The sequence below is a fragment of the Pleurodeles waltl genome, chromosome 11 (assembly GCF_031143425.1).
Source record: "Pleurodeles waltl isolate 20211129_DDA chromosome 11, aPleWal1.hap1.20221129, whole genome shotgun sequence".
In the NCBI taxonomy this organism is placed as follows: domain Eukaryota; kingdom Metazoa; phylum Chordata; class Amphibia; order Caudata; family Salamandridae; genus Pleurodeles; species Pleurodeles waltl.
The window spans coordinates 171645363-171662929 of record NC_090450.1 but is presented as its reverse complement, the minus strand read 5'-3'; the positions used below and the strand labels follow the sequence as shown (position 1 = coordinate 171662929).

General features: G+C 45.2%; 1 long non-coding RNA gene across 5 annotated transcripts in view; it reads left to right on the top strand.

The window, feature by feature from the left end:
* Positions 1-17567, top strand: part of LOC138265550 (uncharacterized) — a 205383-nt gene that overhangs the window by 146371 nt on the left and 41445 nt on the right. The window contains exon 2 of one of the 5 annotated variants that reach the window (XR_011199381.1): positions 4253-4590. The exons of the other annotated variants lie outside the window; for them this stretch is intronic. This is a non-coding gene — a long non-coding RNA (uncharacterized lncRNA). The remainder of the gene's footprint in view (positions 1-4252; positions 4591-17567) is intronic. 5 annotated transcript variants of the gene reach the window in all.

Below are 17567 nucleotides of genomic sequence, written 5' to 3'. Positions count from 1 at the left end.
TTCATTACCTCTACACATTTTAAAGAATGTTCAATTTTCTTGGCAACATTAAGAACCTCCTCTAGCGGTGGCTCATCTTTTAACCAGAGCTCATCACAAACTTTTTCAATACTGCAACCAAGCATAAATTGATCCCCTAGCCTCTTATCAGTGAGGCTGCCAAATTTACAAGAAGAAGCTAGGCGTCATAAATCAGTGATGTAGCTTTCAACTGACTCACCTTCACGTTGAACTCTCTTTCCAAAATAGTACCTTTCTAAAATGGTACTCACTTTAGGTAAATAATGCAAGTCCAATTTCCTCAAACATATCTCATATTCGTTCAAGTTTACCGCCTCGGTATCAGGTACATCCGGGAGATGATCAAACACTTCTTGACCTTCCGCTCCAAGACAATGAAGTAAAAGAGCTGTCCTTCTCTCTGCACTCAACGAGGTGCCACAAACCCTCGAATATCTCTCAAATACCTTTTTCCATTTCGCTCATTTTATTGGAGGTTCACCTGGATGAGCCAAGAAAAAAGGAGGAGCCGTAACATTCTGCACGACGGAATGACAATAGCGTGTAGTGACAACTCTTAGTTCCAAAATAAATCTTCTTTTTCCTTTTCCTCTCCTTTAATTTCCGCAGAAAGTCCTTTGTATTTTAACAAGAAAAAAAAACATTTTTTTACACATCTAATGGTTTATTAACAGAGATGATGTACAAAATTACGCAACACGTGCACAATTGTATTGGCAATGCTAACATATTACACATGAATGCACAGCTATTTCATATGCACTGCACAGCATTGTGTGATGTTAATAGGGATACCTTTAGAATCACACATGTTTATATAGGTGTCAAGAAAGGGACAGACTATTTGAAAATAATGGTTTTACATGGTTGATGATGGAGCATAACCATACTGTTAGTAAATATCAATGGCATACAAAGTGGCTGTAGCTACTTGGTGAGATGGACCTTTCAGCCACCCTCAGCTCTCAGGCCAGTTTTTTTCCTGCTGCTGCTGTTGCTTCTCAGTTAGCTCTGCAATATGCAGATCTCTGCATGGGTTTGTCTTGTTCACTTGCTTCAGTATCATGTGGCTCCCATCAAACAGAGAGGAGATTTGTTGGAGATGGCTATCACTTGAAGAGGTGGGTGGATTGTTTTGTGGGCATAAAATAGGTTCTCTGTACTGAGCCAGTGCAGTGTTTCATAAAGCAGGCCCTGGATTTAGACAATGGGTGTGACTGTGTCTTCTGGAGTCTCTGGTAGTAGAAATATTTCATACTCATCCTGTCTACAGAAATGTATCCTGTATATCATACTTTGTGTTAGTATCAATGTGGCAGGATGTTCATGCTGGCACTGCGGCCAGCTTTATTGAGGAACTGTTGCAGTAAATGACGATGGTGACACCCTGGCTGGAGGTGTTTGCTAACTGCCCACAAAAGCTAGAGCAGGCCATGAGACCACAGCTACTTGAATAGATGAGGTGGCAATGGTCGGTGCAGAGTGCTGTACCACAAAGTCTGTGTTGTTGACACATTACTCATAGCCTATGTAGAGGACTGTATCACTGTAGCTTATGCTAGTGAGTCAGTAGTAGGGCAGCTGAAGAAAACCATGCACAAATGCTTGTAATGTCTTCTTGTGTGATCGTACCGCAGTTATTTCAGGTGAGTGTGTAGGTCAATTGTGGTGCCAGAAGTTGCTTCACCTGAACCACACGTGGTTTCTATATATATTCCCCTCTCTCCACCAAGGCACCTAGAATGAACTTAGAAATGTGTTTGTTGTATTGCAGTAGTTGCAGGTTACGGATATTTTTGGCACATTTCCTATTGGTAGAGTGATGCTCTCAAATAGAGTTGTGTCAGCAGTATTTGACATTACTGTATTTATGTTCCATGTGTTGCTCAATGGAGGGGTGGGTTGGATGTGCTTCATGTATGATACGTCCATGTGCATATTTATGATGCTTTGTGAGCGTCATTGACATTTAGGGTTCAATCCACAAAGTTATCTATGACTGTAAACCTATATTTACAGCTGAAAATGGCTCCTTTTACACTGGGCAGCTAATCACCAAAGGACATCTGTCAACCTAAAATATATTCACTATTGCTTAAATGTGTGAAAAATTACTGTGAAAAAATATGCATTAGTAAGACCCCCCTTATAACCAATAGTAAGTGGAAGGTTCAAGTCGCTGTTTGCTTTGAGAGTTTAGAATGCCCACACACTTGTGTGCTTGTTGCATTCCACAAACGCCTCCTCCAACACTGAAAATTGTCAGAACTTCACTCTAGCACAGTGTTGGAGTAACTTAATTTCTAGTAAGAGAAAGGGAACAAAGCACCCCCAGAAATTGTGGGGATACGTAGTAAGAGCTTTATGTGTACACTTGTTTTACAGCTGGAGAGAAAGAAAAAAATGTGGATTGGTATAGTGGGCTGCAATTCCTCAAAGTGGAATCGGACCCTGTAAAAAGCAACACGGCAGAAGTCACTTCGTACTCTCAGTGGCACCCCTACAAACCAACTGGTGGAGATTCAGGGATGCTTGTGAATTTGCAAAGGTTGTAGGTTTAAACCTGTATGTAGAAGCATGCCTATAGGTGTAAAGGTATGACCGTTCACAGTGAATCGAACCATATGTGTGTGGTGACCCTTTTACACAAAAGAAAATAGCTTCTGAACCCACATCAGTTGAAACATGGAACCCTGGATGCACTTGAAGCAACGGGCTCAATAGCGCTATAATGAACTTATATTATCAGCTACACGGATACTGTATGAAACGCATATTCAGCTGAATGCATGACTTAGAAAGCCTCTATTGACTGCTTGGAGAAACGTGTGCCATCAAGGGGCAGAAAATGGTTTAAGAGGCGATATTAATTTAAAACTCATCCTGACACAAAACCTGACTCACAGAGATATATAAATGCTGGGTCTCCTAGGGCTGAAGTTGATGAATTAATTAAACAGAACTTCATAAAGCACGTAAAGCTCTGGCAGGTACAAAGAACAATAATAGATTCCGTGAAAAACTGATTCTGACACGTTGGAACCATCTCTAGAAATGCCTGGTGGCACAGGGTTCCTAATGGAATGGGAGGAAACGAGGGCTACAGTGTTTTACAGGAAGGTATCAAAGCATCATTCAACAAGTCTGTTTCACTAAGAAATTAAAATAGCAGTTCACTCAGAGCACGCAGCAGTCAGAGTTACAGGAGAAACACTGTGAGGTGAACAGTGCAGGGAAGCTTCAAAGAAATAATGTGTGCAGCAAAAGTGGTTAAATGATTTTACTCTAGCAAGTGAAAAGAGAAATAAATTGAGCTTCTGCAAATACATTATAGGACAGTAAAAAGGAGTGTAGGTCGTTTTCATAAAGAAGTAACCCCAAATAAACCTGATATAACAGAGCTAAGATATGTTGTTAATATCTCTTCTCATTGAATAGTTAGAAAGGTGAAGACAATTTCAGTTCATACATGTACAACTATAAAACAAAATGTGAAGACATATGAGGCAGAAAACCTAGTGGAACATTGTTATGTATGGTTTGGTATTTACATACAACTTTCCATAGCCCTTCTTATGCCCTACCTTTATTTTTCAACTATGGTTAATGTGGCTACTCCATATTTATAATTTATCTAGTTTTTTGTAATCCTCAGGAGGTCAGGATTTTTATCTGGTTCCTGGGCATTCTTCAGGGTCATGGCTGAAAGGGTGTTGGTGGTAATTTGGCTTATGTGGAAAAAAGCAATAACAATTGGTGCACAGCATATGCTTGGATATTATACAGTGTATAAGGATAGATGCAGCCATGCATGTGGGTACTTATCAGGCTTAATGTCAGGATAGCAAGCATGCAAATATTAAACTACAAAAACATTGTCAATAGAATACCGACTACCAAAATATAGTGAAGATAAGTAAGTATGGATTTACTTTTCTTAAATCCACATCTGCATAGCTTGACAATAGGAATATATTGTTATGGTACATACATGTTTGTGTGCCTAGAGAACCTGTCATAATTCAGGCCAGTGCTGCAAATCCAGCTGTTCACAAATGCCTTTTCTTATAAGGACTTCTCAAATAAACCTAAAATTGCTACCAAGCCTTGATCAAGACTGTAACTGAGCACTATTGAAAAATGCAGAAAGAGTCAGGAAATCCCTGAAACAGACTGCTGTAAGAATATATGTTGTTCAAAGTATCTTTTTCCTTCTGTTTGCACCCTGAAGCTGTGTGCACTAGGAGTTATCAGGTTGGTGGCAGAATTCTCTTCAAGCATGTGACTGCCTTTGACAACTGCCACTGTGCAGACTCCTGCGGACCACAACCCAACCACACACTTGTGTGCCAACCCCCTTCAAGAGCCATGAGCCTCACACCGAGAACTCAGCAATCAACATGAGCCCTGAGATCACTAACTGGCATTGTGACCACAGTTCCGCAAGTTGGAGGCTAAAGACAATTGACTCTCAAAGCCCTCCACTTGTGGTGTATTGTCATTGTGAGACCGAGCATCTGCACTGGCAGGTGCTGATGTGCCGCTGACTCTGTTGATCTACTCTGAAAGGTAAGTGAATCTAAGATCAGCAAATCATTGTATCGGTCTAAAAACTCCGATACTGTGCATTGTCTACTCTTCCTCACACTGACACATTGAGCAATCAAATAACACAGTCCGTAACACCACAGATGCTGATGCAGAGAACCTGCAGACACTAGTAATAGTTTTATTACAACTGGGCCTCTACTCATGGAGTTTTTTATTTAACAGAATTTGTCTTGTTTCTATTTGATAAAATATATAACACTGTGTCAAAATAAATGTTTTAGTGGAAAATACTGGTCTACCTCACAAGCAATCATAAGAGGTACACCTTGACTGTTTACATTTCGTACCCACTAAAACTTAAACCTAAAGAGGAGGGGCCTGATTCACACAGGTAAACCTAGACTTTTGTTCTAAACTTAAACCAAAAGTTTAAGTTTACAACTTTGGGAATTCACAAAGGGCATTTACGATTGCTATCTTTATGTCCGCAATGGGGCGCTGCCCTAAGTGGGACAAGCATGGCCAGATGTGGGTACCACACTGTGCAACAAAGCTGTACTCAGCTGATAATCCTTAATAAGCGCAAAACTGGTCTTGGGTTTGTAGCAGCGTAACACCCCTATATGTTACAGAAGTAATACAAATATGTAACCAACATCATAAATTCTGTGAGCTTCATCACTAATAATGTAAAGTGAAGTATCAAAAGGTAATATTGAAGATGTAATGTTTAACTTCACTAAGAAGATTTGTAGTTCTCATTCACATTTACACTTGTATTTTGATATATTGCATTTACTGAAAGCACAATGCACATGTGATCATTAATTACTTTGTTCATGTTTTTGCATTTATTCAGACATTATGGGCCTGATTATGACCTTGGCAAATGTGATACTGTGTTGTGAACGTGACAGATATCCCATCCACCGTTTTACAAGTTCAGTAGGATATAACGGAACCTGTAACCCGGGACGGGATATCCACTACGTTTGTGACAGAGTATCCCATCCACCAAGATCGTAATCAGGCCCAATATTTACCACCATAATCGTATATTAGAAGTGCACTCTGACAATGTTTTATTAAGTTAGCTCAACTAGGACTCTATTTTAACATGAGATGTATTTTTTGTGTGTTCCGCATGTGTTTTTCTTTTGCAGGTGTGCCTTTGTGATTTCTTAGTTAGATAAAGGAGTATTGTGTATTAGAGATAGAGAGGCCTGAGAACAGAAATCTTGGCATGGATGGGGCAATTTAATGAGCAGAAGAAGCTTCCTATTCATTCTGTATCTGGAACGGGGATGCTCAAGGTTAACCTGGTCATTTAAGCTCTGTGGGATGGGAGATTCGAATATTGTTGCAGATATGCCCTGTGAGAAAGAGAAATAATTGGGCTTCTGGTGACATTTTTAGAGATATGGATGCTCCTGGAACTTTCCACTTTAAGTTTGTGTTCATATTGTTAGACTTACTGCAGATTCCTTTGGACTTGGAGAGGTGCAGATTTCTCTGCACTCTTTTGCCCTTACAGTGTGTAGCTCCATGCTAACACTGATTCCCTTCTTTTAGAAGACTTATACTGGAGTCTTTAATGATGCTGACACCTATCTTTCTTCATTCTAGAATCCTTGAGACCTTTTAGTCTGCATTTCCCCATTCTAGGTAGAACTTGAATCAGATGATCTTAACTCTCTTCATGTTTAGAAGGAACAATCCAAATCCCTTTAAGGGAGTCCACTCCCGTTTCTTAATATCTGTGTTGCTGTGATTGTAATTTCTATATGCCTTATGCTATTGAGATTAAACTTAATTTGGTGCTTCAGTTTGCTGGTTCTGATTCTGTATCTTTACAATTTGATTTTGAGATGCGCTTATATTGGAGTGATTACCAATTTGTAATAAACCCACTAAACTTTCCATATTGATTCCTGGTCCTCATTGTGTGGCCAAATGAGTTTCACAAACTTTAAAATGTAAATGTGTTGCTAACTCCTTAGCCTTCCAGTCTACTACTAGATCCATTATACGGAGACCACCATCCACTTCCTTCCATGCGTGCTCTTGCAGGTTGCTTGTGTTCCATCTCAGGGAGGACCTGGCAGCTCGGGCTAGACTGTTTCCATTTGAGCAGAGTCAAGACTAATTTGCATATAGCTATGTCCAAACTGAGGTGGAATCGTGTGCAAAATAACAATGGACTGGAAGTCTGAGTATTTACCAGGGGTAGCGAATAATTCAAGCATTCCATCCATCACTTTTTGTATACTTCAGTTCACTGGTATATTGCAATCAAAGAGCACAATTATCAGTAAAGGACCCTAGTTGGGATGGGCACATCTTACAGTTCAACTGCCAATGTACGTGACATTTACAAACTCTTTAAAGGATGCAATGTTTTATGATGTTTGCAAAACACCCCTGCAAGCTTTATGTCTTGCAAACAAAATTCATACAAATAATGTTGTGGAAAACACATGCAAAAGAACAACCATTCATTATGCTCAGCAAGCAGTAACATATGGCGGAATTTTGCTTGGGATACTTTCACACAATTTGTGTGGGATTCGGAGCAGAGAGAATGGTGCAAATGCATTCACTCTCATCAAATGCTTTCAGAAAAAAAGTTCCTGAAAGGAAAGCACTTAAGGAAGAATAAAGGGAGCCAATCAGAGAGATGGTAAACAGGCTATGCCCCATGGTACAGTCAAAGACTAGATGGGCAGGCTAAAACGAATAAAGCCATCACACAGAAAGCATAAGGATGGCAAAACAAAAAGCCAATGGAAATCGATGGGTAGAGCTACTTTTCAGGTCAGCTATGGACATGCCCCTAATCAGTCTTTCGCAGACTTCGACCTAAAAACCTATAGTGATCATCACTATAATAAACAGTACATTAAGTGTCCTGCGTTAAATAATTATGTACCCATGGACAGTGCCACGTGCCAACTTCAACACATCATCCAAAACTAAACATGTTCATCACGCTGCACCATTACAAGCCTTTGCCAAGACTTCCCTTTTTGGCTTCCACAGGTTCAAAAGTTTCAAATAAACATTTGACTAAAGCAATACATTTTGTGAAAGTAACACATTACTCATTCAGAAACAGGAACGTTTGCACAGTGCAAAGTTCATACTTTTATTTTTATTTTGATAACTGAGAGAAATAAGATGTGAAAGTAGTTGCAAGATCACTCTTTCCCCAACCAGGGCTTAGACTTTCTCCGTACTCACAGTGCTTGGATTTTTCTGAAGCTATTCTGGTTTAAAAAACCGGGTTCATACATAACTAGCAACGTTTTCTCTCCAGATCATGCCATTTTCTGTGAAGGTAAAGGAATTTCAAAGCAAGGCATTTCAATATTGCTCCTTCAGTGAAATATGTTTGCTATGGAAAAGAGCCTTTTATGTGGTCTTTTTGCCCCAAAATGAGTTTTATTCTGTGGGTAGAGGAATATTGTAGTAGTTTTCAAAAGGGATGTTGTAACTTCAGCTATGGTTAAAATTCTACTGCCTGCATGATATCAGCGGTGTTCAGTTAGATCCAAAAGGGCTGGATTGGTCTCAGAAATTCAGGATAACCACTTTACCATGTAACGGAGTTTCATTTCAATTAATTGTATGTAAATGTATCATATATGACTACACAGAAAATATGGCACGCCTCCAGCCCTCTATTTTGAAGACTACTACATAGGGTGATGTGCACAAGCAATATTGTCTGCAAGCAGAAGGGCAAATGTTCCTTTAACTAGCAAATTTTGGCCTGTTATCAAAACATGTTTAAGGGTCCCTTAGAGCGCCCAGTTCCCAATGCCAATTGGGCCTCACAGTAGCACCCCCATTATCAGACAGGCTCTTCAATTAGGACAAGAAATTGTAACTATTTATATAGCGCTTACTACTCATGATGAGGTGTCGAAGCGCCTTTCGGTGAGTAGCACACTACTCTGGAATCCAAAAAGGATTAGTGGTGGATTATTATAGGGAAATATGAGCTAATTTGAGCGGTGGGCATGCAAGTCTGTTTGTTTGGTTGAATAGGACAATGGAGGGATAGAAGAGGGAAGAGTCTAGAAAGTTATTTGGGACATTATAGTAGTAGGATGAGGTTTGGGGTGAGTAAAAGGAGAGATTAAAGAGGGAAGGGACTCTAGAAATGGATTAGGGAGCTCATAGTAGTAAAATGATGTTTGGGATGAGTCAAAGGTGGAATATATGAAGAAAGAATTTAGAAAGGGGAATTTGGAAGATCACAGTAGTAAAATGAGGATTGGGTTGAGCCAGAGAGGGATAGAGGAGAACAAAGTCTAGAAAGGGTTATTTTGGAGGTCATAGTAGTAGAATGAGGTTTGGGATGAGTCAGAGAGTGGAAGTGGAGGATATATTGAGAGAGGTATAGGGTGAGAGGTGGACCAGTGTATTGGAGAGAGTCAGGTATGTTTTTTTCTTCTACAGTAGGGGTGAAATAATAAATATATAGATACATAGTATATAGAAAGGGTATACATATATATATATATATAATAATATATCGAAATTTAAAGTTGTATTGTACAAACTAAGACTTTCAATTGTTGCTGTATTTTAAGCTAATTTATTTGTGTATTTTTATATCTATAATTTATTTTTTAGTGTATATTTTTCGCAATATTTCAATAGTGAAGCACTTGTAATTGTAATTACATTGCTCTTACTACCTTTGACAAGGCGTCAAAGCACTTTTCTGCAAGTAGCATGCTACTCCGGAACCCAAGAGGAATAAGTGGTGGATTAGTATAGGGAAATATGAGTACAGTATTAGGATTAGAATGAGCTAATTTGAGCGGAGGATATGTGAGTTTGTTAGTGGGATTAACTAGGAGTTATGGAGGGAGAGAGGAGGGAAGAATCCAGACGTGTTAATTGGAAGTTTATAGTAATAGGGTGAGGTTTGGAATGAGTAAAGGAGAGATGGAGGAGGGAAGAGTCTGTGAAAAGGGGTTATAGAGATCATAGTAGTAGAAGGGGTTTTGGATGAGTCAAAAGTGAAATAAATGAGAGAGGATTTAGTAGGGTTGCTTGGGAGATCATAGTAGTAAACTGAGGGTTATTTTGGATGTCAAAGTAGTAGAATGGGTTTGGGATGAGTCAGAGTGGGGATGGAGGATAGACTGATAGAGACATAGGGTGATGGGGAGACATAGTTAAGCTTACAAAAGAGTACACTTTATTTTGTTTTATTTTTTATTGTGTTTATTTATTTTTGACATTTTTTTTTTTCTCTAGTACAGTAGGACTAGAGTCATAAATAAATAGATATGTAAATACATATTAACAAAATATATGTGTAAGGAATATAGTAATATGAGATGTAAAGTTGTATTGTATAAACACAAACTTTCAGCATTTGCAATATTGTATGTTAATTTATAAGTGTACTTTTCTAACATTCATTTTTCTTTCCTCAGTTTTTCAATAGCAAAATGCTTGCTTTTAAAATAGTTAAGATAACATTCTGATATAAAAAAGAAGGCAGGGATTCATGAGTATCTAATACAACAGCTTATCTAAGAGCTATGAAATGGCCTATGAATATGGTAAGCATAGAACAATATACATATATATATATATATATATATATATATATATACACATATACATATGCACACATGCACACATACAGATACACACACATATACATTTAACCGTGAGTAAATATACATTTGTTAAACAGGCACAAAGAGTATGGCCCTCATTACAACCCTGGCGGTTGGTGATAAAACAGCGGTAATACCGCCAACAGGCTGGCGGTAAGTACCACCAAATTATGACCATGGCAGAAGGAGCTCAGACAGACAGCCACTTTACCACACCGACCGCCAGGGCAGAATCAACAGGCACCACGGCGGTAACCGCCTAAAGCCAGGTGGAAGCCAATGTTCTGGCCATAGAATTAAGACATAGGAAACCACCACCTTTTCCGGGGTTGTACCAACAACATCAAAAGCCTGGCGGAAACAGATCTCAGAAGTCAAAGGGCTCACCTGTGGACACTCAGGGAAGAACTACGCCACAATGGAGAGCGAGCTGCACATATTTCCAATGCTGTTCTACGTCCTGCTCCACCACGAACACCAACAACGGCAAAGACGACCACGGTGAGTACAGCCACCTAGCACACAGGGGAGGGAGGATGGAAAAAGAGCGTGACACACACACGCAACATTCAACACCCCCAACACCATACACACAAGCAGATGTAGTAACATAACATATTGAACCCGTACCCCTCAGGAATAATGCAAGGACAACACAAATAGATTAAAGTGAGGGTAATAAGAAAAATATAGTAGCAATAAGTGCATCCAAATCAAAAAGTATATACATATTTACAAATGAAGGGACACTGCCCAGTCCTCAATGTTCGTGGACCACAGGGCCACATTACAAAGTCCAAGTCCCCACTTGACTCCTGCAACAACACGGAGAGAACACTGCAGGGGCATCAGTTCATAAATAGGCAGGCACCTCAGGGCGACGGGGAACAGGGGGCACCACAGCCGGCAGATGGAACAACGCAACTGATCCTGGAGGGGGCAACATGCCCATTACTCTGTCCTGGGGAGTGCAAGGCCACAGTCTCTCAAGTGGGTGACTTGCCAACATGCTCTGGAGGGGGCATCGTGCCCAGTTATCTTCATCCTGGGGAGGATGGGGTGAGTGGATGGCATCTCCACTGGTTCTGTAGGGGCATTGTGCCCAGTGAGCTTCATCCTGGGGAGGATGGGGTGAGTGGATGGCATCTCCACTGGTTCTGTAGAGGCATTGTGGCCAGTGAGCTTCATCCTGGGGAGGATGGGTTGAGTGGATGGCTTCTCCACTGGTTTTGGAGGGGGCATCGTGCCCTGTGATCTTCATCCTGGGGAGGATGGGGTGAGTGGATGGCTTCTCCACTGGTTCTGGAGGGGGCATCGTGCCCAGTGAGCTTCATCCTGGGGAGGATGGGGTGAGTGGATGGCATCTCCACTGGTTCTGGAGGGGCATCGTGCCCAGTGAGCTTCATCCTGGGGAGGATGGGGTGAGTGGATGGCTTCTCCACTGGTTCTGGAGGGGGCATCGTGCCCAGTGAGCTTCATCCTGGGGAGGATGGGGTGAGTGGATGGCTTCTCCACTGGTTTTGGAGGGGGCATCGTGCCCTGTGATCTTCATCCTGGGGAGGATGGGGTGAGTGGATGGCTTATCCACTGGTTCTGGATGGGGCATCGTGCCCTGTGATGCAGATCTTGGGGAATGCAGGGTCACAGTCTCTCACTGGGTGTCAATCCTACAGGATATGCAGGGGGCAGGTCGCACAACTACACACTGTCCGCCGGTGGTGACAGCTGTTCAGGGGTGGTGCTGCTCCTGGTGGTAGTTGTGAGGGGAGGCTCCAGCCCATTTCCTGCAGCCTTGGATGGCTGCCCACTGGTGGTGGTGCTGGTGGCAGTGCTGCTGGCGGAGCTGGTGGTAGGTGTGGTGGGAGGCTCCAGCCCATCCCCTGCAGTCTTGGACAGCTGCCCACTGCTGGTGCTGCTGCCGCTGCTGGTGGCGGTGCTGGTGGCGGTGCTGCTGCCTGAGCTGGTGGTGGTGGCAGAGGATGGCTCCAGCCCATTCCCTACAGCCTCGGACAGCTGTACCACCATGGTTGGTGGTGTGGGCTCCGACTGAGTCCCAGCACCAGGCCCCTTGTCCTTACTGCCTTCTGGTGCAGGCCCCTTGCCCTTCCTGCCAGCAGTTGGGGATGGCTCCTTGCTCCTTTTGGCAGCAGCTGGGGATGGCTCCTTGCTCTTTTTGGCAGCAGCTGGGGGTGGCTCCTTGCCCTTCCTTGCAGCAGCTGGGGGTGGCTCCTTGCCCTTCCTTGCAGCACTTAGGGCTGGCACCCTTTCTGTGTGGCTGCCTGGTGCTCGGGATCCTTTCCCACCTGGAGTTGCTGTGGACACTATTGGGCATGTGGACTGGGAGGCTGAGGTGCTTGCGTGGGTTTTGACCACCCTGGCCTGAAGGATTGGGGGAGGAGGGGCAGGGAAGATGTCAACGGTGGAGAGGAAAAGCTTCTTAGGGACATTGGCGTGGGAAGAGGGAGAAAGTTTGGGAGTGGAGGTAGAGGGAGTGGTTGTAGGAGGTGTCTGCTGTGTTTGGGTGCAGGTGCATGGGCTGGATGCTGTTGTGAGGTGGATGGCTGTTGGGTGTCTGAGTGCCTGCGTTTGTGAACCTTGGGAGGAGGGGGCACAGACACAGTGGGAGAGGACAAAGGGGCGTGTGCATAATGTGGGGTTGGTGACTGCCAGTGAGGTGTGTGATCTGATAGGTGTGCTGGTGATGGTGGTAGTGGATGAGGATGTACTGCATGCAGGTGTGAGTGTAGACATAACTGGGAGGGAGGTGGACAACAAGGAGAAGGGGGACACAGTGGAGGCAGTGGAAGTTGGTATGTCTACATCTGGATGGTGTTTGTGTGAGTGCCTGTGGGAAGAAGTGTGGTGCTTGTGTTTGTGTGTGCCACTCTTGTGTGTTGTCCTGTGTACATGCTCGTCTGCCTGTGTGCTTGGGATAGGTTGGGGTTGAGGGGAATGGGATTGGGTAGAGGGAGTTGGAGGGGGGATGGTGGAAACAGGGACAATGGCTGCCATCAGAGAGGATGCAAGAGCCTGGATTGATCTCTGTTGGTCCACCACGCCAGTGTGAATGCCCTTCAAAAAATGCAATGGACTGTTGCATTTGGGCTGCCCACCCCTGGATGGCATTCACAATGGTTGACAGCCCAACAGAGATGGATCGCAGGAGGTCAATAGCCTTCTCACTCAGGGCAGCAAGGTTTACTGGGGCAGGGCCTGATGTGCCTGGGGCGAAGGAGATGCCCACCCTCCTGGGTGAGGGGCTGCTGGGAGGGCAGTGCTGGTTTGGGGGGGTGGAGGCTGTTCCTGTAGCTGGGGTGGGCACAGAAGTGTCTGCCACCACCAGGGAGCTTCCATCGGAGGAGGTATCTGTGTTCGAACTCTCCCCTCCAGTCTCTGCCGTAGTGCTCCCCTCGCCCTCCGTCCCACTGGTGCCCTCACCGTCGGTGGACTCTGCCTCCTGGGTCCTGTGGGATGCAGCTACCTCCATCCCCAGTGCCTCTGCTCCTCTGCCAGATGATGCTAATGCACATAAGGACAAGGTGACAAAACGAAAAGGGCAGGAGACAAAGGATGCACTTGGCCAATGGCTGCACCAACACCACCGTTGGCGTACACAACACACTCACAACATACTCACACACATAAAATAGCCCTACTCACTAAGCAATGCACTACCAGTAACAATGCTAGTCACCAGGTCATGGGGAGGGACATATACCGCCAAGTGCAGCATACCTGGGACCCACACACCCCTGCCCAGTAATGGATGCCTACTAGCTAGGTTGGAGGAATTTCACATCAGAACCCTGCCCAACATGGGACCTACTCTGCAATGTCAGGCCTGGCCTAAGGGCACCCACAAGCACACATCCCCCACCCGGATACCACCCCACCAGGCGTTAGTAGTAATGATGGGCACTGTAATCACCCCGTTGTTGCTGCTGTGATGCCCCCAAGCGCCCATCCAGCGCGGATAGGCCACCGCCAGTATGAGGGCCATCAGGGGAGTCAGGATTCGACAAGTACCCTTTCCTCGTTGGGAGGCCATCCCCAGCTGGGCCTCCGCTATCTTCCATGCCCAGCGTCTCAGGTCCTCCCACCATTTCCAACAGTGGGTGCCCCACCTGCCATAGATCCCCAGGGTCTGTACGTCCTAGGTGATGGCACGCCATATACCCTTCTTTTGATGGGGGCTGACCTGAAGAGGAAATATACACAGAGAAATGTATTAGTCAGACCGTCCTGCTTGTTACAATCATGGTCCACCAAATCCCCCTACACGAGGCCTTCACACACACCACTCCATGCCTTTATGCCCCATGCATCGTGCTCACAGTGTTCTCACCTGTTGGTCTGGAGGCCCATACAGCAGTCGGTACTGGGGTAGGACCCCATCCATCAGTCTCTCCAACTCCACCGACGTGGAGACAGGGGTCCTTTCCCCAGTCACACGAGCCATGGTAGGTTCTAGACAAAGGTCAGAGCAGCACATGCAGTGTAGGTCCTCTCCTTTGAAGGTCAGGTAGCAAGTGAGTGAACAGATAGAAAATGGTGGTCACGTCCACGGCAGTGCATACCGTCACCGCCGGTGTACATCACCATTGGCCACTGTACCCCGTAGGGGCCAATATTATCCAATGAGGAGTTGCACAGCGGTTCCCGACTGCCTCCCGCAACGGCGCACAACATCAACGGAATTATCTCACTTCCATCTGTCCCTCCATACAGGACAGGCGGATGCCATTTCAGTAGAGGGGGGGGCAGGCCATGGATCCTAACTGCGTCACAGTTCACAATTATACATTCAGAACATATACCACCTAGAAATAGTAAAAATCACATTATGCATTGAACTGTAGTGGTTACAATGTTCAGATTAGGACTGGCTCCTCATTCTTTTGCCCCAAAGATTGCAACCGCTGCGGATGAATAGGAGATGGAGACATCCCCCCATGTACAGACCCCTGGTGGACTTGGCAACAATGGAGGACAGGCACATCATCCTCACCTACAGACTTGACAGGGCCACAATCACAGAGCTGTGTGCCCAATTGGAGCATGAGCTGATATCTGCTATCAGTCACCACACTGGGATCCCCCCTCTTGTGCAAGTGCTATCAGTGCTCCATTTCTTGGCAACTGGTTCTTTCCAAGTGACAGTGGGCTTGGCAGCAGGAATGTCACAGCTAATGTTCTCAATAGTGCTGATCAGAGTGTTGGCTGCTACATCGTTTTCCCACAGGTGGAGGATTTGGCCACAGTGAAGGCTGCCTTCTATGCAATGGGACATATCCCCAACATTATTGGGGCTATTGATGGAACACATATTGCATTTGTCCCCCCCTGGGAAAATGAACAGGTCTTCAGATATCGAAAAAGTTTTCACTTGATGAATGTCCAGATGGTGTGCTTGGCAGACCAGTACATCTCCGATGTCAGTGCTAAGTATCCTGGGTCGGTGCATGATGCCTTTATCATAAGGAATAGCAGCATCCCAATGTGATGGCCCAACTCCAGAGGCACTGGGTGTGGCGAATAGGTGAGCCCTGGTTCCCACCCGGTGGATGTTGGTGTATGGGTATGGTGTGGGCCATGAGGGTTAGTGTGTGGCTAACAGGTGTCCCTCAATATGTACAGGTGACTTACGTTACCCCAACCTCTCATGGTCACTGACTCCTGTGAGGAAATCCCAGGACATGGGCAGAAAAACGTCATAATGAGGCACATTGGCAAACAAGAAGGATTATTGAAGGTACCTTTGGCCTCCTGAAGGCCAGGTTTCGGTGCCTCAATCTAACAGGTGGATCCCTGTGCTACTCACCCAAGAAGGTCTGCCAGATAATCGTGGCATGCTGTATGTTGCACAATCTTGCCTTGAGACGCCTTGTGCCTGTTCTGCCGGAGGAGGCAGGAGATGGCGTTGTGGCAGCAGTGGACCCTGTGGACAGTGAAGATGAGGAGGCAGAGGATGAGGATAACAGAAGTGCAGTGATTCGTCAATACTTCCAATGACACACAGGTAAGACAGTGTAACATCACATTTCATTGACAGTTTAATGTTTGACATTGTCACTGGCAGGCTGTGAGTTCCTCCTTCTATGCCCACTCACTGTACCCTTTGGCATCTCTTTTTGCAGATGTTGGTGCCTCACTATTGCTCCTGGTGTGTTCACTGCAGCCAACTACAGGTCTTTCCTTTGTAAACTTTACTGTATAGTTGAATTGCAATGTTTAAAACTTGTTAAATGAATACATACTTAAATCATTTGACATACTCCATACTTGTATTTTTTCAAAGTGTGTTTATTGCAGTGCTCTGAAGAAAAGGGGGAAGTGCAATGGGCTGGGGTGATGATGGAGGAAAGTCCAGGGTATAGTCCAGTCTATTTGTAGCACAGGTGCATTGTCCTAGAAGACATAGGAAGGGGAACAATGGCAGTTCAAGGTGATAGGGTGACAGAGTGGGACACAAGGGTGACAATCAGGAGAGTCTCATTTCCTGGTGGGGGTCTTGGCAATAGCCTCTGGCTTCTGCCTGGATCACAGGGAACGTTTGCGGGGTGGTTCTCATTCTGCAGGGTGAAGGGTGCTGGTGGCCTGTAGGTCCTGTAGTGAGGCCTCCTGTCCACTAGCGGCAGCGGAGGAGGAGGGCCGTTCAGTAGTCTGGCTAGTGACAGGGGCCCACTGGTGTGTCACTGCCTCCCTCATACAGTTGCCCATGCCTGCTAGCACCCCTGCAATGGAGACCAGGGTGGTGTTAATGGACTTCAAGTCTTCCCTGATTCCCAGGTACTGTCCCTCCTGCAACCGCATCTTCTGCTGCAACTTGTCCAGTATCTGGCCCAGTGTATCCTGGGAATGTTGGTATGCTCCCAGGATTGTGGTGAGTGCCTCCTGGAGAGTCGGTCCCCTTGGCCTGTCCTCCCCCTGGCACACAGCAATCCTTCCAGCTTCCCTGTTGTCCTGTGCATCTGTCCCCTTAACCGTGTGCCTACTGCCACTGCCCCCATGGCCCAGATTGTCCTGGGTTTGTGGGGTGGTCTGGGGTCCCTGTAGTGGTGGACACACTGCTTATTGATGTGTCCTGGGGACAGAGGTCTGGGCATGCTGGGTGGGTGCTGTGGTGGTGTTTCCTGAGGGGGAGGCTCTGTGGTGGTGTGAGACCGTGCCTGGGTAACAGACTGTCCAGAGGTCCCTGATGGGACAGGTTGGTCATTCAGATCCAGGCGACAGAGCTGCTGTCATCACTGTGGGCCTCTTCTGTGGGGGGACTGGAAATTGCTGGCACCTCTTCTTCGCTGACATTGGCTGGGATACCTGTGGGGATGTAAATGCAGTGTTATTGTTTCT